At 42.2% G+C, this 24,414-nt stretch overlaps 2 pseudogenes; both read right to left on the bottom strand.

Annotated features, from left to right (window-relative positions):
• Window positions 1–12,754: 12,754 nt before the first annotated feature.
• LOC148018873 (pseudouridine-5'-phosphate glycosidase pseudogene) lies at window positions 12,755–13,253 on the bottom strand (annotated as a pseudogene).
• Window positions 13,254–22,141: 8,888 nt separating this feature from the next.
• Window positions 22,142–22,640, bottom strand: LOC148018872 (pseudouridine-5'-phosphate glycosidase pseudogene; annotated as a pseudogene).
• Between the last annotated feature and the right edge of the window lie 1,774 nt (window positions 22,641–24,414).

The following is a 24,414-nucleotide window of genomic DNA, read 5'->3' as shown; positions in this document are numbered from 1 at the left end:
ATTGTGGGGAAATCGAAGAGGCTTAGCCTAGGCTCAACCACAGCGACAGCCTGTCGCAACCACTGCTGCCTTAACAACATCAATCTCAGCCCCCCTCAATACCTTCATATCGTGGCCGTTCCAACTCCAATAAATCTAACGACTTTCAGGACGGCGTGCCCATCATGAGCATGTGACAGATGCTTCTGCCAATGGTTCAGCTAATGGTTTTAACTTCAGCTCCTTCCTAAACAGTAAAACTCCTGGCTGTGGAAGATTCTTCCACCTTCAGTTGTCACACAAATTTTGATCGTTCACGATGGCAGAAGACATCTTTGTCTGTGGAAAGTGAAAGAAAGTCATTTAAAGCCCAAAACAAAACAGTCGCTGCACTGAATAACTTCTGATTCTTCAGAATTCATAGCTTAGGAAAAGCTACAAACCAGAGACACTTGTTGCAGATTTCCAAACATTCATGTTGATGAAGTATACACAGTATTCGATGATTCTGATGAACAGTATGTGACAGAGAAGAAAATATTAAAGAAACCAACATTACTGAATGCCTTTGAACTTATTTCACTAAATTGAGGACTCACTAAATTGAGGTCTCACTGGCTACCTACCTTTCAACAATAACAATCTGTTAAACCTGTATAAGAAGATATACAAAGATGACTGCTGCCACAACTTGGATAATAGATGCAGTGTTGGTTTGAGAGTGTTACAGACATTGATAACCATCAACTTCTTTTCCCTGCTGTGTGCATTTCTTCCTTGTTTATGGAGATTTGCTGGTTCATTCAATACAAAAGGTTGTGCATGACCATGAATACTATTGATCTTTCCAACTGATCAACATCACAGGAGGCAATTGCAGTCATATCAGGCCTGGAACTGAAATTAAGTGTTGCTGGGCATGATTGATGAAAAAAAATTCTTTTGCTCAATGCACATTATGTCGGAGTTGCTGTTGCAGATTTGTATTCACTCACTTGATTGATCTTCCATCTTGAAATTAATTAAGGTCCTCTGTGGTTGTGACATTGCTTTCACAAACCCTTCGACAGCGGTTGAGCGAAAGCTCCCACATTTTGCTTCCGTTGCCGGGACCAATGGATTCAAGCCTTGAGCGCTTGCACGCTTCAAATCGAGCATCCAAGTAAGGGCTTTTCCCGAACCGGTGCTTGAGATAGGTAGGAAGTGAGGGGGTTGAAGATGGTATTTGAACTCCTTGGCAAGTAGGTTTTTTGCTTTTTTGATATTTATGTTGTGAGATGGAGTAGTGTAGGTATTTACTTTGTGATTTGGATGCATTAGAGTAGGAGAAAACAAAGAAAAACAAAGAAAATAAGCATTAGGGTTTATTGTTGCAGAACAGGGAAAAAACAGGGCAAAAATCGTGCAAAAAATGGTAAAAAGCTCGCTTGTGATGCCTAAGATCGGCAAGTGAGTGATTGGGGGCATCAATACCATACCCGGGAAGGGGTATAAGGGCCAAGAGTGGCAAGAAAGGCCACATTGTGCATTGCAGGGTTTCAGGAGAGCACGGGAGAAGAGGAAAGCTTTGTGAGTGGTTCCGCTTCGATCTTGTCATCTGAGAGATATTTGCCCAGCCCAGGTAATTCTACACCTTCCCCTACATGAGTAGGATGGATCTGGACCTGCTTGACTAGGGGGAAGGCCTCCAACGCTCAGCACGGCAGATTTCGTGAGGTCCGACGAAAAAACGCGCCCCGGTCGGCATGTTCGAGTGACGGCGATTATGGGCCGAGTCCCAGAATCAGCCCTCGGACCACTCGATTCGGCCTTCGAACCACCCGACTCGGTCCTCGGCCACTCGGTCCTCAGACCATTTGGCCTACTACCACGTGAACACCCACCACTCGGCCCGTCCGAATTGAGCACTCGGACTAACTTGGAATTTGGCCCTCGGCCCTCCTAACTCGGCCTTGGCCCACTTGGCCCTCCTAACTCGGCCTCGGCCTACTAGGCCCTCCTGACTCGGCCTTGGCCGGCCCACTCGGCCCTCGGACTTCTAGGTTTGGACCGGCCGAATTCGGCATTCAGACAGTTACATACATACTTTCAAAGCGCCTAAAGCCTAGGCTGGAGGAGTTAAACACATGGGAATTGGTGGAAGAGCTATACTCTTCCAAAGGGGAGACAGTTGTACCCTCACAACCTAGCGAGGCTAGTCAGCAAGCCACGGCTATGACCCATGTGGACACCCTAGAGACAGGAAACGCTAAGGCCCAACCAAGCACAACAATAGTTGACCTAGTCCAGGTCCTGAGATGTTGAGAGATGCACCTTCACTGACCAAGAAGAAGAGGAGAAAACAACGAAAACAATAACAGTTGCAGGTGGTTGTGGACCCCAAGAGCATTGAGACGAAGAGTGCTAGAGAGTTGATGAATAAAGCATCGAGTCCACCCACCAATGAACCAATTGATGCCTCTCCTAATAGCGGTGAAACCTCAAACACATCTGTGTGCTTTGAAAAATCAAAGCAGACGTTACCATCAATGGCTGCTTGCAACACTCAATCCACCGATAATAGAACTTGCATTGACCAGTCAAGAGTGGATATAACGCTGTCACAATAGGGTGACAAACCTATACCCGTCACATCCAAGGAAAACCATGACGCAATAACGAAGCCTCAAGAGAAACATGGAAACCCCCAGGCATCAGACATCCTAGCGTTGACCGATCTTGCTCATCTAGGCTTGAGCCCCCAACTACGCTACAGCCCAAGCAAACTCCTAGAACCTTGCATGAGATAGCAACCGAGCAAGCCCTTGTTAAACATAGAAGTGTCATCGAATGCTTAACTGAGTTGGATGCCAAGCTCAAGGTGTTCACACGTGTCTATGTCCTGGCAGACATGTGCGCATTCCCTAAAGAGCAGCTTGGAGAATACTTGCCATTTCCCTTATCTTGGGAAGAGCAAGAACATCTTGACAAGCACTCTAATAGGCTCCTGCATGAACGCATGCCACTCATCTCAGGCGAGGAAGCCGATGAACTGCGCTTAACGGTCACATTCAATGATGCGCTCTGCCAACCAAATCTCTTAGAGATAGAGCAACTAAAGCGACTGTCACAGGGCCGAAGTCAATTTGAACAGGGTTGGTGTGAAACCCGTGTTGCAATGGCCGAACTAGGAGCTTAGATCATGACAGTCGTGAAGGAGCAACTGGCCAAATGGTGGTCTCAAAGAGACCCAACCTATGCGGTGCCAACTTCCCTTCAAGTGCTGACTACCATTCGGGGTACGGACTTGGCTGAACCTAGCCAAGAAAACTCCCTTTTTGATAAGGTTCTCACACTGAGGAGGAGTTACATGTTGCCACTAGACTTGGGCAAGGTTCCATGCTACTCGATGTTGCAAAATATCTATCGGTATTGAGTAAGGTGCCACGAGTACTGGATGCGTATGCCACGCTCCAGTACAATCCGGAGTTCTATAGCTGGTTTTTACCCTCATGAAGTGACATGGATCCATGGATATGTATATAAATAAACAATAACTTTTGTCATCGTGTATAGACACTATCAACACACACAAGCAATAATAGTCAAGCGCAGACAGAAGAGTTGGGGCCAACAGGCTAGGCTCGTCCGGTCCCCCTCTCACATGACCATTTACACCTCTGGGCGAAGGGCATACACCCCGCATTGCCATAGTGAAAAGCCATGTGACCAACATCTCTGATGATATAAGTAGGGTGTAGTCCCTTTCTATACACCTTTCCCTTTCCAATCCATCCTTCCGAGGGTGAGCCCTGCCCCAAATCCATGACCACTAGCTGATGTAACTCGGCGTGAGCCAAGATCTGCTAATGGCGGGAGGCTAAGTCAACATCATCATGGGGGCCATCCTGCTACAATGAGCACAACACATCCCACTCCGCCTCTTCTAATCATATGCATTTGATAACCCACACTGTAATCCCTCCCAGGTGAACAATCTTATTCTGTATCAAGGCCTAACCCTTGGGTTGCATCTTGCAAGCCCCCCACAAGGAAGACATGGAGGACCTTGGGCAGCTGGCTTGTAGAGACGCTCTCCGTGATGACGGGAATTCTTGTAGTGAAAGCACTTGTGTTGAAACAATACTACCACCAAAATCCTTGTAAGCTAGAAAGATATAAAAAAGGTTGCAAGAAAGTAGATAATTGTTGCCTTCCTATTGCACCATAAAGATGAATGAGTTATTTACCCTACGTGAGCTAGGACTAATCCTGGAGGCCTATTATTCTTAGTTTTTGATACTACAACAATATACACCACCTATGGGTATTAAGCAATAAGTGGAAAAATTCTACCATGGATTGAGTCAATCATTGGATACTTGTCTAGAGTTCTAGGCTGACTAACATGCACATGCCCTCATACAAGCCAAAGCTTTGATTGGGCCTAATGGAGACCAACTTTTGGAAGATAACTACTTCCTAGCAAACACTCCAAGAAGACTCAAAGGACCAAGAAAAGAAGTGTCATGAGTACAATGAGATAGGGCACATCCAAAAGAGATGGCCATACTTAGAATGATTATAAATAAACCTCATACTTGTAATAAAACAAACTTGCAAATGGCTATTATGCCTTGTCTTTGTAATCATTGGATTACCTTGAAGTTTGAGTGTTTGTAGTTAATTAGAGTAACATAGCTAAAACGTGATGGGTCCCAAACCATAGGCCCTACAAACCAAATCATCATCAAAGAATAGTACATCTATGTTCTCTCTCAAGATGAGGACATCTTGATTATTCCAAGGGGATAGGATGTGATGTGTTGTGCTACATGAGCTCAATGTATTGCAACAGTTAGAGATACTCTTATTTCTTCAAGAGCTTCAATGCATTAGAATCAATTATTACCTCTTAGATAGTCTCTTGCACATAAATTCAAGAATTTGTTTGTAGTGAGTGGCATGACCTTCCTTCAATCTAATGAAGGATGCACTTTATACACTCCACGATCCAAGGGAGTGCTCCTTTGATACTCAACTGTCTACGATCTCCACATGCAAAAGAGAAGCACGGGCATGGCAAGAGAGAGTGATTGGAGAGAAGATAATAAGAGCTTCACCCTCTTGGCCCCTTGCCCTCACTTTCTCACTCCCTTGCTCTTAGTCTCTCACTCTCATCCTCACTCTCTCACAATGGAAGTAAGAAGGAAAGTGCACAAAGTTTGCACACACATGAATAGCTTGTTCTATTCATTCTCATCATTTTCATACATGAAATTTAGGGTCAAGGGTTTCCCCTTTTGTCTTGGGTATGAATTCCATCTTTTGGGCCTTAAGACCAATCATCTCTTATTGTATACTTTTCCTATGGTGAGAATGAACTAGAATCTTTGTGGTTTTTTCCTTGAGAGCCTATACTATCATTACAAGTTGCAGGGGATCAAAACGAGCTTGTGGATTTACATGATAAATCAATACAATTATTGCAACCTTTTGGCAATTCAAAGATGCAAGTGCTTCATGCACATTAAGTTGTGGCTAGTAATAAGAAGAATAATCAAAGAGATTAGGCTCCTTCATTGTGCTTGCTTGCACATTGTGCATGCTACTATGTACTTCTTGCACTTAACATTATCCCCCTCTTAAGAGCTAGTCCCATGGCACTCTTTATTGTAGGTGGTATGCTTCAACTTTGCACTAAAGATGTGGATACTAGGAATCACTATGTGTTATCACATTGGAGAAGTTCTTTAGACTCTTGATGGCATACAAGCTTCTCGTTGTAAGGTAAGTTGTTGGAGTGGTGGTATGTAACTTGGTTGTCAAAGTTGGTGGTACTATTGGGATTCTGTCAGTGCGTTCGAATGATGATTATTCTCTTGGTAAGTTCTCATGGTGAGTCAAAGGTCAAAAGTATTAGATTGAGGATGGAAGAACTTTAAAAGAAGCTTTTGGTGTATTACTCGTTGGGATCTGCATAGTACCTACATTTGAAAAATCTATCATGTAGTTTCTTTCTAAGGGAAACTACTAGTCTTCTTATCATGTATATGACATATTTTGTTGGTTTGGGAGACAGGTCAAAGTCTAAGTGAACTTGAAGTGTTGTCCTTATGCTGAGGACCCAAATGACATATATGTTGTGGTACATATATTATATGAGTGCTAGATAGCCATTTTGGTTCATTGTAGCAATGCTATTGATGTTATTGTTGTTGACTAAGATTATAGTTGAATAAAATTTTGAAGACATCATCGTTGGGTTGATAAGATGTATCATAGTTGATTTGCTTGAGGATAAGAGTCTTCGGTAGTTGTAGCTACTTCTAGTGAGGTTAAAGAGATCGGTCCCTTCTTCCAATGCTTTTTCACATTGCTTTGTCAGGGCATTGATGTGGTGCAAAGAAGGAAATGTACGAGTGACTTAGGGTGACATGTCTAAGGTGTGCTTCTTAGGTATGCCCTACCCTTGATATGCCCTAAGTGAGTGTGGGGGGATGAAAAAAAGGGCTAGGGAATTAGGGATGGAGCCAACAGACCAAGGTCACTAGATGTGCCTAATTTGAGAACCCCTAGGTGCAATGCAATGATGGCATGTACGTTTGTTTATTTTACTTTCTTTTCTTTTTTTGAATAATACAGGAGCACCATACAATGGGCCTTTTAGTTTTATAGAAGAGATCAAATGGATGGCAAAGGTTTGGAAGGCTGAGAATGACTACACATTGAGTAGGAGGTGTTCGATCCTTAAGTTTTCATTTTCCATTATGAAGCACCTATTGTTGATGGAGTGTATGATGTTTTGGAGATATTATTGAACTTGAGATAGCAAATAAGGCTCAAATTTGACCCCTTGATGTCATGCCTTGAGAGTAGATTCTAGAGGCAATTTTTGAAGCAGAAAAGAGCCCGCGAGGCCACAAAAGACCAAATTTTTATGCAAAATGAAATGGTTGTAGATCAATGAGCTAGAGTTTTCCTAGATGGAGTTCAATGCCAAGAACCGAGTGCAAGTCTCGGTTCATCGATTGGAGTTTGTTTGACCCCCCATTTAATCCACTCAAGGTTTCACATTATAAAGCAACTATGTGAATCAGAGAGCCACAAAGTGCATGATGGTCGCTACATTTGTAGATTTTGATCTCACGAAGTCAACCGTCTAGACGAATCCCAAATCGGAGCTCATTTGCCCTGTCAAAAGCGAAAAAATCACTTCATTCGTAGTGTGAACAAAAAATTTTGAATCCCACTTGTTGGCCTTTTCCCAAGAACACATGGAATGCTTGCTGATTGAACAAGTGGTTAAAATCATGGATCTTTGTGATGGGATCTGAATTTCTTGACTAGATTTTGTCTTAGTATAATTGATGTTGTAGACCTATTTAAGTTTGAGATAAAGCCTCATGATGTGTCAACCATTGGGGAGACATGTTAATGTCAAGGAAGTCTTGATGTTCTAAAATACATGCTAAAGCACCATTTTTGAAGTGAAAGATACATCTTTGAGGGGACTATTTGGTTAGCAAGGGGGCCATGGCATGAAGGCAACAAGTCTACCTTAAGAGGAAAGAAGGAGAAAGTGATAAATTTTGGGGTGTATATCCTCACCACAATCTCCATCAATAGGCTACATATTTAATCATACGGTGCACAATAGTTCTTTTAGATTACAGGTTGACACTATCTATAAGAAGAAGAGGCACAAAATTTGACTAAGTGAGAGCAAGAGCTGGAGAGAAACACTCTATAATTGTGAAAAATTGAACATGCTCTCAAATGGGAAGTTATCATTAAAGATATCTTTCTTTAATGACTTGTTGAAAAACAAGCATATGCATTCAAAAAGAGATTTCCAAGCATGTTGATAACTACAGTAGGATGTATGTGGATCATTTATTAGTTCAATGGCCATTTTGAAGGGATTGGGAGGACTCTTGCGGCAATAGAAATTCTAGAAATGTGCAAATGGTGACTCATGTAATTCATATGCACACATTGTGCTTTAATGCCATATATTGGGGTACTGATAGGTGATCTTTCTTTTGGACATTGATAAAGAAAGGAATATGCTTTTTTGGTAGTAGCAATTCAGACAACAACACATATTTTGGGTAGCATGGTTTGCCAAAAGTTATTATTTCTGACCGTGATTCTAGATTCTACAATAATTTTTGGATTACTTTGTTTGCTAATTTAGGAACAAAGATTGATTTTTCATCTGCATTTCATCTTGAAACAAATGGGCAAACAGAAGCTACTAACAGTGCCATTTTAGATCTTTTGCATGCATACACAATTTCAAAACCACAAACATGGGATACACATTTACATTTACTTCAGTTTGCATACAATAACACACCACATACAGCTACATAGAAAGCCCCACATACAACTACACAGGTGTAGGCAATCTATATCCATTATTTATGGATACAGATTGCCTACACGTGTTACATCATTGTCAAACAAAGTTCAAGCTGCTGATGATATTGCTAACACCACATTGAGCTAATAGCAATTGAGGATGATTGCTATCCCACCTCGGGGGTATGATGCTAGGAGGCATATTCCATGGTGGATTCTGTGAGGTTTTGCTGTGGATTCCGTAAAATTTTATTTATTGCCGGGGCTCATACACAAGGTGGATTCCTTGTGTGAAAAGTCAATGGGGATGCTTGTCCTTTTCGGGTGTCTTGTTAATTAATGTGCAAGTGGGTGATTCCATAGTAGGTGATTCCGCAAAATACATATTTAAATCAATGGACTTTTATGAGTTTAGAGTGCACACTCGTAATAAATTAAGGTTAGGATTGAGTTCTAACCAATTTATTTATTTTGTAACTGAAGACTGCTAGGTATTCACTTTTGTCAGTTTAATTTTATTATTTTCTAACAATTGTGAATGCTTCAATTGATGTGTAGAGCAGGCAGCAGTGGTGTTGGGAAGCACTGGTGTGGGTGATAACTTGTATTCAAGTTACTTAGAAGAAATTATCATGTTTTATGGGCATGCATCTTAGGCATGGCACCAATATTTATTTTGACGCGCTTATTTATTGAAGCGCCTAACATTTATTTATTATTTTTTATGCGCATGGGTGCACGATTTAAATATTTGTTATTGGACATTGTATTTGGGCTCCGTCGACTCTTTGGGCGCCCAATGGCTTTAATTCTTTAGTGGGACAAAAGCAAACACAAAAGCTAAAGCGTGCTAATTGTAAATTGGGCTATTTTTTTGAGCTTGGAGATGAATAATATATCAAATATATGCTTTGTGGAGCCCTCACACAAGGCATGGGGGGAGATTGTACCCAATTGGTCTTTTGCTTCATGTCGTGCAAGTTTTCTCTCTTGTTTTTTGTGCAAAAATAGAGTTCTTTTGTTCTTGAGGACCTTTCGGCGCTCACTACGTGCGCATACAACATCGGATCTGTGCACCACAGCTAAGCGTGCTAATTGTAAATTGGGCTATTTTTTTGAGCTTGGAGATGAATAATATATCAAATACATGCTTTGTGGAGCGCTCACACAAGGCATGGGGGGAGATTGTACCCAATTGGTCTTTTGCTTCATGTCGTGCAAGTTTTCTCTCTTGTTTTTTGTGCAAAAATAGAGTTCTTTTGTTCTTGAGGACCTTCCGGCGCTCACTACGCGTGCATACAGCATCGGATCTGTGCACCACATCTACTATTTATCTCAGATATGGGAGGAAAAATAATACCATCCGATTGCATTTGCCAGTCACAAATTGGGGATATTTGAGATTAATTATACTTACATGGAGAAACTATACCTTGGGATGCAATGAAGAAATTCAAACACTACATTCTACATGAAAAGGTAGTATTTTATGCAAAGGCAGAGGGGCTAAGGCTATTGATGAATAAGTTGTACCCGCTTGATTGCCTAGCAAAGTGGTTGATCATTTCTTGCAAGATTTTGACTAAGTTGCCAAATTTATAGGGCATCATTGAATGTCTTATGGATTCCAGGGAGTTCAAAGGGACTCTTGGTTGAAGGTAATGAGTTTGAGGGTCTATTCAAAATTGATATGGCCTCCATTCCATCTTGGTATGCTACGATAATGTACTATCTATCCACAAGAGAGGCTAGAGCCACTTTGTAGAAGGTTGAAAAGAGAAAAATTAGGCAACAAGCCTTGAAATTTGCATTGGTTGCAAGAACACTACATTAATAAGGAGTTCATGATGTCTATCATAAATGTATCACACCTAATGAGGTTCTATTTATCTTGGAACAATGTCATGACTTCGCTTGTGAAGGGCATTTTCATGGATGGTTGACTACACATAAAGCTTTGAAAGTCAGATATTGGTGGCCATCCATTTTCTAGGATGTATTTGTGTATATCCAAAGATGTGATATATATCAGACACGTGTCAGTAGTAGGGAGAATAGGAAGTGTCCACTGGCTCTTATCATGGCTATACCAAGATATTGGTGGCCATCCATTTTCTAAGATGTATTTATGTATATCAAGAGATGTGATATATGTCAAACACATGACAATAGGAAGAATAGGAAGTGTCCACTGGCTCTTATCATGGCTATACTACCATTTGAGAAGTGGGGCATTGATTTTGTTGGACTTATACATCCCTACATGAAAGTGTTATATTATTATGGCAAACTATTTCATAAAATGGTCTAAATCGTGCACTATGATGAAGGATAATGTCAAGGAAATTGCTAGTTTTATTTTGGAATAGATTTCTTGATGCTAGGAGGCATATTCCACGGTGGATTCCGTGAGGTTTTACGGTGGATTCTGTAAACTCTGTTTACCGGGGTTCATACACAAAGTGGATTCTTTGTGTGAGAAGTCGATGGGGACGCCTATCCTTTTCGGGCGTTTCGTTAATTTAGTGTGTACATGGGTGATTCCATAGCGGGTGATTCCACAAAATACATATTAAATTAATAAACGTTTATGATTTTTGAGTGCGCACTCGTGATAAATTAAGGTTAGGATTGATTTCTAACCAATTGATTTATTTATATAGCTGAAGACTGCTAGGTATTCACTTTTGTCAGTTTAATTGTATTATTTTACTAACGATTGTGAATGCTTCAGTTGATGTGTAGAGATAGCAGCAGTGGCGGAGGAAAGCATTGGAGGATAGCGTGTATTCGAGTTATCACTTATATTTTGATGGGCGCATACCTTAGGCATGGCGTCTATATTTTGTCGCGCCTATTTATTAAGGCGTTGTATATTTATTTATTATTTTGTATGTGCATGGGCACACGATTATGATATTTGTATTTGGACATTGTATTGGGTATGCCTGACTCTTTGGGCGCCCGCCCATTAGCTTTATTTCTATTTGGCACTAAAGCAAACTCAAAAGCCAAAAGCGTGCTATTTTGTAATTTGGGCTATTATTTGAGCTTGAAGATGATTAATACATAAAATACATGCTTTGTGGAGCGCTCACACAAGGCATGGGGGGAGATTGCACCCAATTGGTCTCTTATTCATGTTGTGTATGCTTTCTACCTTGAGTTTTGTGCAAAAAGTAGAGTTCTTTTGTTCTTGGGGACCTTCCGGCGTTCACTACGCGAGCATACAACATCGGATCTGTGCATCAATGGTATCAGAGCAAAGCTGAGATCGAGAGCTTCTAATCGCTACCCATCTTGCGCGAAGGCGGAGCTCCTGGAACGATCGAGCTCTATAGTCAGTCTCATCGTGAACGGTCGATACGGGTGGATTCCTGGCGGTCAAGAACCTCTGTCTACAACCTCTGATCGCGAAGGACCGGCCTGAGGAGGCGGACGACCACGTCAGCATCTCCTTCTATCAAGTCTTTTTTTTTCTCAGAAATAGATAAGCTTCATAATCATCAAAGCTTAAGCTTAAGTTCAAAAGCTTAAGTAAGTTTAAAAGCTTACTTAAGAGCTTAAAGGCAACGAATTTGACGATCTAGTAATTCGGCATCAACTGATCAGAGTCGTGGCGGAAAAAACGGCCCCCCCTAAAATTCGACGTTTTTTTAGACTCAGCTTTAAGCTAAGTCAATCAAGTCTCCAATCATACAAATCTTCAAAGTCTGCAAGTCTAAATTTACTTACTTTGCAAGTCAATCAAGTCATCAGAAGTCAGAATTGACTTGTGCCAAAAACTCCCATAAGGACTGTTCCTGCGCAGAAGTACTGAACTGCAAAGTTGTTCCCTGGAAGACTCTGTTCACATACGCAGACTTGCTGAACCAGTTTCAGCACATGTAGAAGGTTATACGCAGATTTTACGAAGATTTCAAATCCCGCAACTGCAAAAGTTGAAGACCGTGAAAGCCAAACAAAAATCTATAAGCCTTGTATACCCGATTTTGAGCTATGCTCATCCCGCTGTCGAAGGGTTTTCGAAAGCCAAGTCACGACCACTGAGGACTTTGAATAATATCAGGATAGAAGGATAGATCGTCAATTGTGGTAGCCTCCACAAAGGTTCATATTTATATTTCTTCAGAATAGTTTCAGCAGCAATAAAAGACGAATACAGAAGATCCTCAGAGGTATATACAAGAGGTTTAGAAAACAGTTTTAGTACAGATTATAATAATGTCCAATACTATAAGGAATTTGAAGTCACAAATCTGTTCTTGGCATAGGAGAAAAACCAGCAAAATCACTCTTTAATACGAAACATCGTTACTCGGTAAGTCTCCCCTCGGGTAACAATAATTTAGTACATATGAAGATGGAGATCTTCAGTCATGAACGGACTGGGACCTTATTCTGTCATCCAACCACGATGAGATATCATTCAATATGATGGACACATTGTCGTCAGACTTTCCTTTGCAGAAGACTTAACCAGCTTTATGTTTGCAGCAAGCGAGGCTCCACCAGTAATTTCATTGACTCTTTTGAGTAAAAAGGGGGGGTGATTGTGCTTCCACTAATCTTTTGCTTCAATGCTTCTTGCAAAGAACTACTGATTGCTGACTCAATCGGCTTGGCAGCTGCTTCATGTTCTTCCGGAATTGGCACCCAAATGAGTAGTCCACTCTGTAAGTCCAAACTAGAGTTCGCACCTTGTATGTGACCCTATGGGGAAGGTCATGTTGGAGTTCTTTTCCCTTGCAGCCACTGTGGCGAGTAAAGAAAGCAGGAAATTCATTGGTCTTGTATCCAATAACAGTAACACCTTCAGTCTCAAGATACTCTAACGTTCTGGGAATGTCAAGAATTGACTTAACATCAGCACAGAAAACAGCAACAGGCGACCTTCCAAGCTCTGTTAAATCAGATGAGACATCCATTGCTTTTCACCATCAGCATTGCCCGAGCTCACCATAGTCACTATAACTTCTTGTTCTTCTAAAGAACTCATCACTTCAACAACTTCAATATGGCTTTATTCACGTCTTTTACTCCATCACCGTTCTTCCTTCCTCAGCGTGCGATGATGACCTTCAGTAGGGTCTTCTTACTGGTTCGTTCCGCGTTGTCACGGCCCCTTCATCGTAGCAAGCAAGTTGGCCGTTTTTTCGTCACTCATAGCTTCCAATAATGTTTGTCAGAGCTTGGCCCCTCCTTCATTGCAGAAGACAGGTCGTTCTCTTCATCGTATTCCAGGCGTTGTCAGAGAAAGTGAAGCTCCAATCACACAGAAGTCGTAATTCTGTAATAAAATACTCGCCGATTCTCTTGTAATTGTATTACTTTCATCCGTGATATTCTGATGAGGCTTCGGCTTCTTCTCCAATCCTTTCTCTAGTTTTCCTATGCTCCGTTCCTTCCTCTTTCCTCTGATTCAGCGTAAACTCCCCTGTCCCTCATCTTCCCCTCGATTGCAGAGCTTTGTTTTTCTTTTCGTTGATCTCCTTCCTCTCCATCAACAAATGTCTCATCCTTGCTTGAAACCTCAACAGCATTACGATAATCACCATAAGAGCCCCCAACTCTACCACCAGCGGAAATGGTATTGGAGGCTGCTAAAACCACATTTCGGCAGAGGTGAAGCCAACGAGATGGGCAAGATGGGCATGCAGCTTCCAGCAGTCGAAGGAGTATAAGTCGCACCAATGATATAATTTGGATCTCTCTCTGCAAGGTGGCGCAATGTTGAAACAGCAGCTTGTCTCAGAGAAGGCTTTTGTAAGATTGTAACGAGTATACTGACGCCTTTGGGTCGCAAGCTTTCAAAAACACCTGTTGCAACCTGTTATGAAAGAGCAACAAGTTGTCCAAGCTGAAGCACAAGCCAATCCCCTTTATGTTTGCTATGGGTATGATCTTCTTTTGCAAGGAATAGATTGAAATGTCTAGCATCATCACCAACTGCAGTGATCAGACGGCTCAAGCACTCTGCTGCAAACAAACGAGTGCTATAGCGAGGTAGTTGTTCTCCTTCTTTGCTCTCGCGCTTCCTCTGATTCTCAAAGCCCGACTAGTTGTAACATAGGTCATGAGGATCATGCCCTCCCCTTCTCGTCGACTCCCCTCAAACATTCCCCTCCTCTCCCCTCTGTTTCTGCCTTTTCCTCTCTCCCAAAATACCTCTTTTCTTTTCAAAATAGCTCCCCTTCTTTTCTTCATTCGTATCCTCTGTTCCCCTTTTTTCCCTCCTTCTTTAGCTTTTCAAAAATCCCCTCTTTTTCCTCTTTCTTTCGTGTTTTCTTTTCCCCCTTTTTTTTCTCTCAAATTAGCTTCCCTCTAGAATCAGAAAAGCACCAAGGAAGAGTAGGCCCAAAGTAGCCGCGAGCTGTAATGCCAAAGAACCTCAATCGAAAGTGTTCCCACTCGGAAGAAAAGCACAATTTCAGCATCACATGTGTGTGTAAGCATATTGAATGCATGTCAAAGGTTCAAACTTTTCTGTTCTGTAAAATCCACTCAGCTGAGTACATGAACAATAGTGCTAATGAATTTTGGCAAGCAGTGGTTCCATGATCAAGGACAACACATGAGCCTCATGTTCATCTAAAAATTCACTGGTCTTCTTAAACTCCCTTGTTGATACCATTTGCATCTTCAGCATAAGCAAACAACTTGTGAAGCTCGGAAAAACCATACTCATTGCAGATCTAGAACCCGTTCTCCTTCTAATTTGTTTATACCAAATATCAGATTCAATCCCAAACAGCGCTTGTCTCTTCTGTAAAATTGAACATGAACCAACTGAAAGAAAAATGTTCAAGCAAAGCAAAGCACAACGTCTACGTCAAAGTATGTACAAAGTAACAAATCTCATGTACAACTTTTGGGTGGTTTTCACACCTCGAATGCGCAGCAATACGACATCCACCCCCTCTAATCCTGCGCATCCTCCGGATGGGCCAACTACCCATGATCATTATCATCAAGATCCACAAACAAATCAATCTCTTCATTATGCATTTCCGGTAGATCAACAAGATTTTCAGCCATATCATCTGTCTCTTCCATTGGAGTTTCTTGTCGTTGCTCTTCTCTCGAAAATTCTTCCACTGCATAATCCTCATCATCTCTTTTCTTGAAAATCTTGATTCTTTTTCCAGCAATAGGCACTCTAAGCACTGTCCCATCCAATTCTGTCAATTCATATGTTGCATTATCAAAGACATGTCTGACTATGTATGGCCCAAACCATCTTTTCACCATCTTCCGAAGTGCAGTATGCTGATTTTCAAGGCTGCTATCAAAGACCAATACCCAATCTCCCTCTTCTATTGCTCTAGGCCGCAAGCGATGCCTGCTATCAAACCTGTCCTTGTTCCTTAGTCTAGCAACTTTCAACCTGTCAATAGCTAGCTGAATATCCTCAGGTCTCCTCTCCAACTGTCGAATCCGAAGAGCTAAGAGCTCCTCTCTCGTCAAATCCTCCTGCCAAGGTAAAACTGACCAAGTCAAAGCACAAGTCTCAATCGGCATAACAGGTTTCTGACCATACATCAACTCTGCAGGCATATATCCTGTAGTAACACTATGAGTCGTACGATCAGCCCATAAAGCAAATGGTAGAAGTCTCGGCCATTCTCCAATCCGTCCTCTGCATGCTTTGGCTAATGCTTTCACTATCGGCGGATGCCCTCTTTCACTCTTCCCATTTCCCTCTGGATTGTATGCTGTGGTTAGAGCCAATTTGATTCCTAGCTGAGAGAAAAACTCCCTAGCTTCATCTGCATCCAATTCACCACGATCCGCAGTGATCTTACCCACACAACCATACCTGCAGAAAATTTCCTCCAATAAGAACTTACACACTGCACTAGTGGTCTTCGTTCTCAAAGATCTACCCTCAACATGATTGGTAAGATCCTCTCTAGCCAAAACAATGTATCTCATCTGCCATAGACCCATAGGCATGGTAACCAAATCAACTACCCACTTATAATGAATGCATAGTGGATAGGTCGGATGAAGCTCATCTCGATGACGCACAACTGAATACATCTGGCAGTCTCTGCAAGTCTCAACAAAGTGAGAAACATCTCTATACATGCCTTTCCACCAATATTTCTCCTTGATTTTCTCATAAGTAGCCCATACTCCTCTATGACCAGCCCAAGGACTCTCATGAAACTCCCTCATCACCTGTAACTGTGACTCTCTATCGCAGACAACCCGCAAAGGTAATCCGCCTCTTTTCTTCGGATGCTTCCAAAGAAATCCGTCCTTGAGAAAATAACCATAGGCTTTCCTTCTGATCTTCTTGAACTCTTCATCTGTCCATTCATCTCTTTTGCTTAGTGTACTAAGGTACCTGCCAATCTGCAACCAATCTCCAACATAGAGCTCTTCTGTGAAAGCCACAATATCATAAACATGACAAACATGATCAACCATAGTGGCTGAAATTTCTGCATCATCCTCTTCTGCAAGTAGAGTCTCCTCATCATCATACCTGGCTCTAGACAACATATCTGCCACTGGATTATCCTTCCCTGCTATGTGTTTAAATTCCGGATTTAATGACTTGATGTATGCAATCCATCTCAATATGGCTATATCCGGAGTAGAGCAACTCGTGATCATACCAATCAATGGCAAGCAATCTGTCTCTACCACAACTGAAGCTCCAATAAAGTACTCCTTGTCACATTTGAGAGCCGTCACAATCCCCAATAACTCCCTCTTGATTTGCGGATATCTCCTCTGTCTCTCGTTTAGGACTTTCGCCCCAAACCGAATAGCATACCTATTTCCATCTGCATCATCTTGACCCACAGCCCAACCTATGCCAATTGGACTAGTGTCAACTGTCAATACAATAGGCCTATCACAATTATAATCCGCTTTCCTGAGAGTAGGAGCATTCTGCAATAACTTCTTCAATTTCCGCATGGCTTTAGTGTGGCTCTCATCCCAATAAAATTTCTGCCCCTTTCGAAGCAACTGATACAAACAATCTGCAATGTGTGCAAAATGAGGTATCCAAATCATATAAAACACACAAGCACCAATGAATCTCCGTACCTCAGAAGTGGTGGAACAATACTCTGCAATCTTGCCTATAGCATTCACCTTATCAGGTGAAGGTTTCCTGCCATAATATCCACACATATGCCCAACAATGACAACCTCATTCACTCCAAAAACAGATTTTTGCCCTGAAAGTGTCAAGTTCACTTCTTCTAACCTGGCCAAAATCTTCTCACATGCTGAAATATGATCAGCCACAAAGTATCTGCATCCCTGCTCATTTAGGCTCTCATTCTTCTCTTCTTCTGCACACCCCTTAATGGGCACATCATCCAAGAAAGGCATAGTAAGCTGAGGTATGTAATCACGAAGGACCTTATGCATGGCATTCATCATATGCGCAACAGAATTAGTAGCACCTTGAGGCAAGGTACACATCCTGACAAGCCCAATGGGAGTTCTCATGGTGGTTATGTCCCTGCTTTCCAAAGCCAGCTGAAACTGATCATATCCTGAATACAAATCACCCAAAGAATAGATGGCACGTCCAGCAAATGCCTCTGCAAACTCATCCACAACTGGACCAATACCAACATTCCTGATAGTAACTCTGTTCACTGGCTGCATGTCCTGAATAAATCGAAGAGTACCATTCTTCTTTGGAACTGTAAACCACCTGTTTGAGTATGGTGCAGATGAAGGCTCAAGGATTCCCATTCTGATTTTCTCATTCAACAAATCAATCAACTTTGGCAAGTGTGCTTTAGGCACTGGAATAGGTCGGAGATTCCATGGGATATGAGGAATAGTAAAGATGACCATAGGAGCAACAATATCAGGATTCACACATCCAATCTCATGTGGGACAAAAGCAAATCCCCTTCCATGACGCTCAAGCATCTCCTGAAAGCATTGCTTCTCCATGGGTAACAAGAAATCACCATTTCCAATTTTCAATTCAGCAAGTGTCTCTGCTGAAAATTTATGACCAATATGCTCCGGATTCCTCAAAATTTGCTGTTTAGCAGCCCTCTCTATTTGCTGATCACTGTCAGGTGGAAGCGGTACAGCAACCGGCTTCACCTTCTTATCCACAGTTTTGTATTTCGTGTCAACCCTGGCTTCATTATGCTCTTCTGCATTACATAAACCTTGCTGTAAATCAGCAATTCTGCACTCCAATGGCTGAATATTCTCAGCCCTCTGCTCTATGGACTGCATAGGAACAGCCCCAAACTCTGAATGCTGAAATATTTCAGCAGTAAACTCTGTTGGCTGAAAATTTTCAGCCCTCTGTCTCTCTGAAAGCTGATCATAACCAGCTGGAAACTCTGTTTGCTGAATTTCTTCAGCACTCAACACTCTTTGCTGAGTTTCCTCAGCATCTGACTCAATCTGTGACACAAAATCTGCAATTTCATGAAACATGTCCAGGGATTGCACTAATACATTACCATAACAATTCAGCATATCAGTTTTCAGCATATCTCCCATCTCTGTCATCGTATCTGCACAAATCACACTGTCATACATACCATCTATGTGCTCATCATCCTCCAAAATTCCTGCATTTTTCAAATTTTTCTCCTTCCTGCATATATACTGCCTGGCAGCTCTAGACAATCTAGAAGTCTTCTGATAGCTCATTGAACTGTTTGCTGAAATCCCAACATAACCGGAGGAGAAAACACTGCTACTGCCAGGAGGCGAGAACTCCAATCTCCTCTCCTTTGTACCACCGTCGTCTCGCGAAACGACGGTACCTAATGAAAACCCGAATCCCTCACAGTGGGCAAGGGTGCATCTCTGAGAGTATCTCTGTTTCTAACATGGTTCACACATACAGTCATAAACTGAACTGCTCTCATACCATCTTTACTGCGAATCCGTGCATAAGCAGATCCATCATCCATGACCTTTGTCTCCATGCGCATCTCTGTAATGAATGGCTGACCAAGAATTATGGGATAAGAGCATGAATCCTGCACAAAGAAATGAAAATCCTCCTCTACATCACCAATAGAAACCCTGACACTAGGGCAAGCAGCATATAAATCACCTGCAGTGTTATTGGCGGCTCTCATACGCCACCCATGCTCTACATCCATAGGCCATCTGTTACTCTCATAAACTCCACGAACAATGAGATTAATCTCTGAACCATGATCAACCAATGCAACATAAGGCACCTGTTTCTCTCCAATCTTTACCATCGTCTCTGTAGTTGCCCTAGCCCAATGGCTCCGCGAAAAGTGACTACGCGGTAACAAAACAGGCTCATCAATTTCAGCATAATGCATAGGCTGAACCCTCTTCTCTACCTGCGGAAAAACAGAAGCATTATCAACCATAACCTCATCATCATCCTCATCCAACTCTCCAATTAAAACTCCCTGTGTATCAGTGGTAGCCAATGCATGTCTTTTCCTCTTCAGGACCTCCTGAAACTGATCCTGAAACTCTCTTTTTGAGATGCCCAAAATCTCGGAAATAGTGAAAGTCACCTCACTGCCAAGTATCTTATCATTAAAGATTTTCTTCATATCTGTAGATGTCTCAATGTCGGACATCAATCTGAATCCTGGCTGCTTTCTCTCTCTAGGCTCTTGCCTCTTTTCCCTCTTTTGAGCATCCTCCATCTGTCGATCTGGCCCTGGTCTTGAAGACGGTCCTGCAGTAGGTGGAGTAACAAACTCACCCCCTCTAGTCTTCTTAGCTGCACTTGGATTGTCTTCATCCCTCTTACGCTTCTCCTCAACAAATACATCTGCACCATGAGATTTAGCCAAATAAGCATAAATAGAATACCTGTCAACAGGCGAGTCCCATCCTGTCTCTGATCTGATGCTAGAGCCTGCGCTAGTCAAAACGGTTTGCTGAATTTTTCCTTTGTTTGCAGTCTCCATAGCATAAGTCCATAGTGCAGACTGAGTCTCCGATCCCTTCTCAATCTGTACTCCATATGCAGAAGCATCACCTCTAGCTGCCACATAAGAAGTACGCGCAGCCATATCCTCCACTAACTTCTTCATTCCACCTTTACCAAAGTTGGTAGCAAGTGGAGCTCCTGTCTCAGTCAACCAAATCTTACCATCTTGCCCCCAATATACCAAATTCTGCCTCCTTGCATCCTGGAAAGAGTCACAATCCCTGCAATGCTGATGCTCCGTACTATCACACCAAATACATCTCCGATCTCTCCTAGGAGCACTAGGAGCACTCCTAGGTGCAATAGGAGCACTAGAAGAAGTAGTAGGCACAGTCGAAGCAAACTGCTCCTTCAACTTACCCACCAACTCCGCTTTGACTGACTCAAGTGTCAAATCTGTGATTCCTTTGATTATATCATCAATGAGGTAGGCACCGATGGAACAGATGGGTTTGAAGCAGAAGGTGTAGGCATCGGTCGTGGAATAGGAGGAATAGATGGAGTAGAAACAGTAGGCACTGGCATAGGCCAAGAAACTGGCTGAGGAGGAGAAGAAATAACAGGGATAGAAGTAGGCATAGGAGCTGATGATGATGTAGGTGTCATGGAACCATTCTGTAGGCGAGTCTTCCATATCCTCCTCTTGGTCAAAGTCGAAACTGCATCCTGAGCATCCTGCCAATCAGTTTTAAGACCCATAGGCTTCGTACGATCTTCAAGAAGCTCACCCAATTCTTCTTGAAGAGCAGGATCTGCAGCTTGCAAGAAAAGTTCAACTTTTTCAACATCCAATGCTCTTTGTTCAATAGCATCAAGCTGACTATACCTTTCTTCGAATTCTCGAATCAACTCCGAAGCAGCAAGACCCTTGTTTGGCATGTAGACCCACTCTCGGAATGACCGCCGAGTAGCCATACCAAAGTCCTCAAGGAAGTATTCTTCTTTTAGTGCCTTCTTAAAATCTTGCCAATGTGTATTTTGAATATATAAATCAGTCACCTTTGTCCTCAAAGCAGGTGTGACAAGTCGAAGAAAGTACTTACTCATAAGTCCAGCAGGAACTCCAAAGAACCCCATCTTGATCTCATATGTCTTCAAATATGCTGAAACATTACGCCCGTCAAATAGCTTCTTCTCACTTTCAACTGCTTCAATAGCCTTAGTCGCGCTGTTTGCATTTTCCTGCTCCGAATAGAGTTGCCTTTGCTGAGACAACTGCTGTTGATGCAATTGTTGTTGCTACTGCATATACATTTGAGTTTGCTGATTTTGGAGCTGCATATACATGGACATATTCTGCAAAATCTGTTTTAGATCCTCCGTTGAAGTACTTGACTCAGCAGTCATAGATGGAGCTGAAGTAGAGGCAGCTGGAATTGTAGAAGAAGCTGAAATAGAGGCTGAAGTATCTCCCATCCTGAAATTTCTCCGACGCTTTCACGTCGGGTTCACCAAAGATGTCGAAGGGTTTTCGAAAGCCAAGTCGCGACCACTGAGGACTTTGAATAATATCAGGATAGAAGGATAGATCGTCAATTGTGGTAGCCTCCACAAAGGTTCATATTTATATTTCTTCAGAATAGTTTCAGCAGCAATAAAAGACGAATACAGAAGATCCTCAGAGGTATATACAAGAGGTTTAGAAAACAGTTTTAGTACAGATTATAATAATGTCCAATACTATAAGGAATTTGAAGTCACAAATCTGTTCTTGGCATAGGAGAAAAACCAGCAAAATCACTCTTTAATACGAAACATCGTTACTCGGTAAGTCTCCCCTCGGGTAACAATAATTTAGTACATATGAAGATGGAGATCTTCAGTCATGAACGGACTGGGACCTTATTCTGTCATCCAACCACGATGAGATATCATTCAATATGATGGACACATTGTCGTCAGACTTTCCTTTGCAGAAGACTTAACCAGCTTTATGTTTGCAGCAAGCGAGGCTCCACCAGTAATTTCATTGACTCTTTTGAGTAAAAAGGGGGGGTGATTGTGCTTCCACTAATCTTTTGCTTCAATGCTTCTTGCAAAGAACTACTGATTGCTGACTCAATCGGCTTGGCAGCTGCTTCATGTTCTTCCGGAATTGGCACCCAAATGAGTAGTCCACTCTGTAAGTCCAAACTAGAGTTCGCACCTTGTATGTGACCCTATGGGGAAGGTCATGTTGGAGTTCTTTTCCCTTGCAGCCACTGTGGCGAGTAAAGAAAGCAGGAAATTCATTGGTCTTGTATCCAATAACAGTAACACCTTCAGTCTCAAGATACTCTAACGTTCTGGGAATGTCAAGAATTGACTTAACATCAGCACAGAAAACAGCAACAGGCGACCTTCCAAGCTCTGTTAAATCAGATGAGACATCCATTGCTTTTCACCATCAGCATTGCCCGAGCTCACCATAGTCACTATAACTTCTTGTTCTTCTAAAGAACTCATCACTTCAACAACTTCAATATGGCTTTATTCACGTCTTTTACTCCATCACCGTTCTTCCTTCCTCAGCGTGCGATGATGACCTTCAGTAGGGTCTTCTTACTGGTTCGTTCCGCGTTGTCACGGCCCCTTCATCGTAGCAAGCAAGTTGGCCGTTTTTTCGTCACTCATAGCTTCCAATAATGTTTGTCAGAGCTTGGCCCCTCCTTCATTGCAGAAGACAGGTCGTTCTCTTCATCGTATTCCAGGCGTTGTCAGAGAAAGTGAAGCTCCAATCACACAGAAGTCGTAATTCTGTAATAAAATACTCGCCGATTCTCTTGTAATTGTATTACTTTCATCCGTGATATTCTGATGAGGCTTCGGCTTCTTCTCCAATCCTTTCTCTAGTTTTCCTATGCTTCGTTCCTTCCTCTTTCCTCTGATTCAGCGTAAACTCCCCTGTCCCTCATCTTCCCCTCGATTGCAGAGCTTTGTTTTTCTTTTCGTTGATCTCCTTCCTCTCCATCAACAAATGTCTCATCCTTGCTTGAAACCTCAACAGCATTACGATAATCACCATAAGAGCCCCCAACTCTACCACCAGCGGAAATGGTATTGGAGGCTGCTAAAACCACATTTCGGCAGAGGTGAAGCCAACGAGATGGGCAAGATGGGCATGCAGCTTCCAGCAGTCGAAGGAGTATAAGTCGCACCAATGATATAATTTGGATCTCTCTCTGCAAGGTGGCGCAATGTTGAAACAGCAGCTTGTCTCAGAGAAGGCTTTTGTAAGATTGTAACGAGTATACTGACGCCTTTGGGTCGCAAGCTTTCAAAAACACCTGTTGCAACCTGTTATGAAAGAGCAACAAGTTGTCCAAGCTGAAGCACAAGCCAATCCCCTTTATGTTTGCTATGGGTATGATCTTCTTTTGCAAGGAATAGATTGAAATGTCTAGCATCATCACCAACTGCAGTGATCAGACGGCTCAAGCACTCTGCTGCAAACAAACGAGTGCTATAGCGAGGTAGTTGTTCTCCTTCTTTGCTCTCGCGCTTCCTCTGATTCTCAAAGCCCGACTAGTTGTAACATAGGTCATGAGGATCATGCCCTCCCCTTCTCGTCGACTCCCCTCAAACATTCCCCTCCTCTCCCCTCTGTTTCTGCCTTTTCCTCTCTCCCAAAATACCTCTTTTCTTTTCAAAATAGCTCCCCTTCTTTTCTTCATTCGTATCCTCTGTTCCCCTTTTTTCCCTCCTTCTTTAGCTTTTCAAAAATCCCCTCTTTTTCCTCTTTCTTTCGTGTTTTCTTTTCCCCCTTTTTTTTTCCCTCTCAAATTAGCTTCCCTCTAGAATCAGAAAAGCACCAAGGAAGAGTAGGCCCAAAGTAGCCGCGAGCTGTAATGCCAAAGAACCTCAATCGAAAGTGTTCCCACTCGGAAGAAAAGCACAATTTCAGCATCACATGTGTGTGTAAGCATATTGAATGCATGTCAAAGGTTCAAACTTTTCTGTTCTGTAAAATCCACTCAGCTGAGTACATGAACAATAGTGCTAATGAATTTTGGCAAGCAGTGGTTCCATGATCAAGGACAACACATGAGCCTCATGTTCATCTAAAAATTCACTGGTCTTCTTAAACTCCCTTGTTGATACCATTTGCATCTTCAGCATAAGCAAACAACTTGTGAAGCTCGGAAAAACCATACTCATTGCAGATCTAG

Source organism: Lygodium microphyllum, chromosome 20, assembly GCF_053477565.2.
Source record: "Lygodium microphyllum isolate KBCC chromosome 20, Lygodium_microphyllum_v1.1.10, whole genome shotgun sequence".
NCBI lineage: Eukaryota > Viridiplantae > Streptophyta > Polypodiopsida > Schizaeales > Lygodiaceae > Lygodium > Lygodium microphyllum.
The sequence above is the reverse complement of the archived record's forward strand: the minus strand, read 5'-3'. Positions and strand labels throughout refer to the sequence as shown.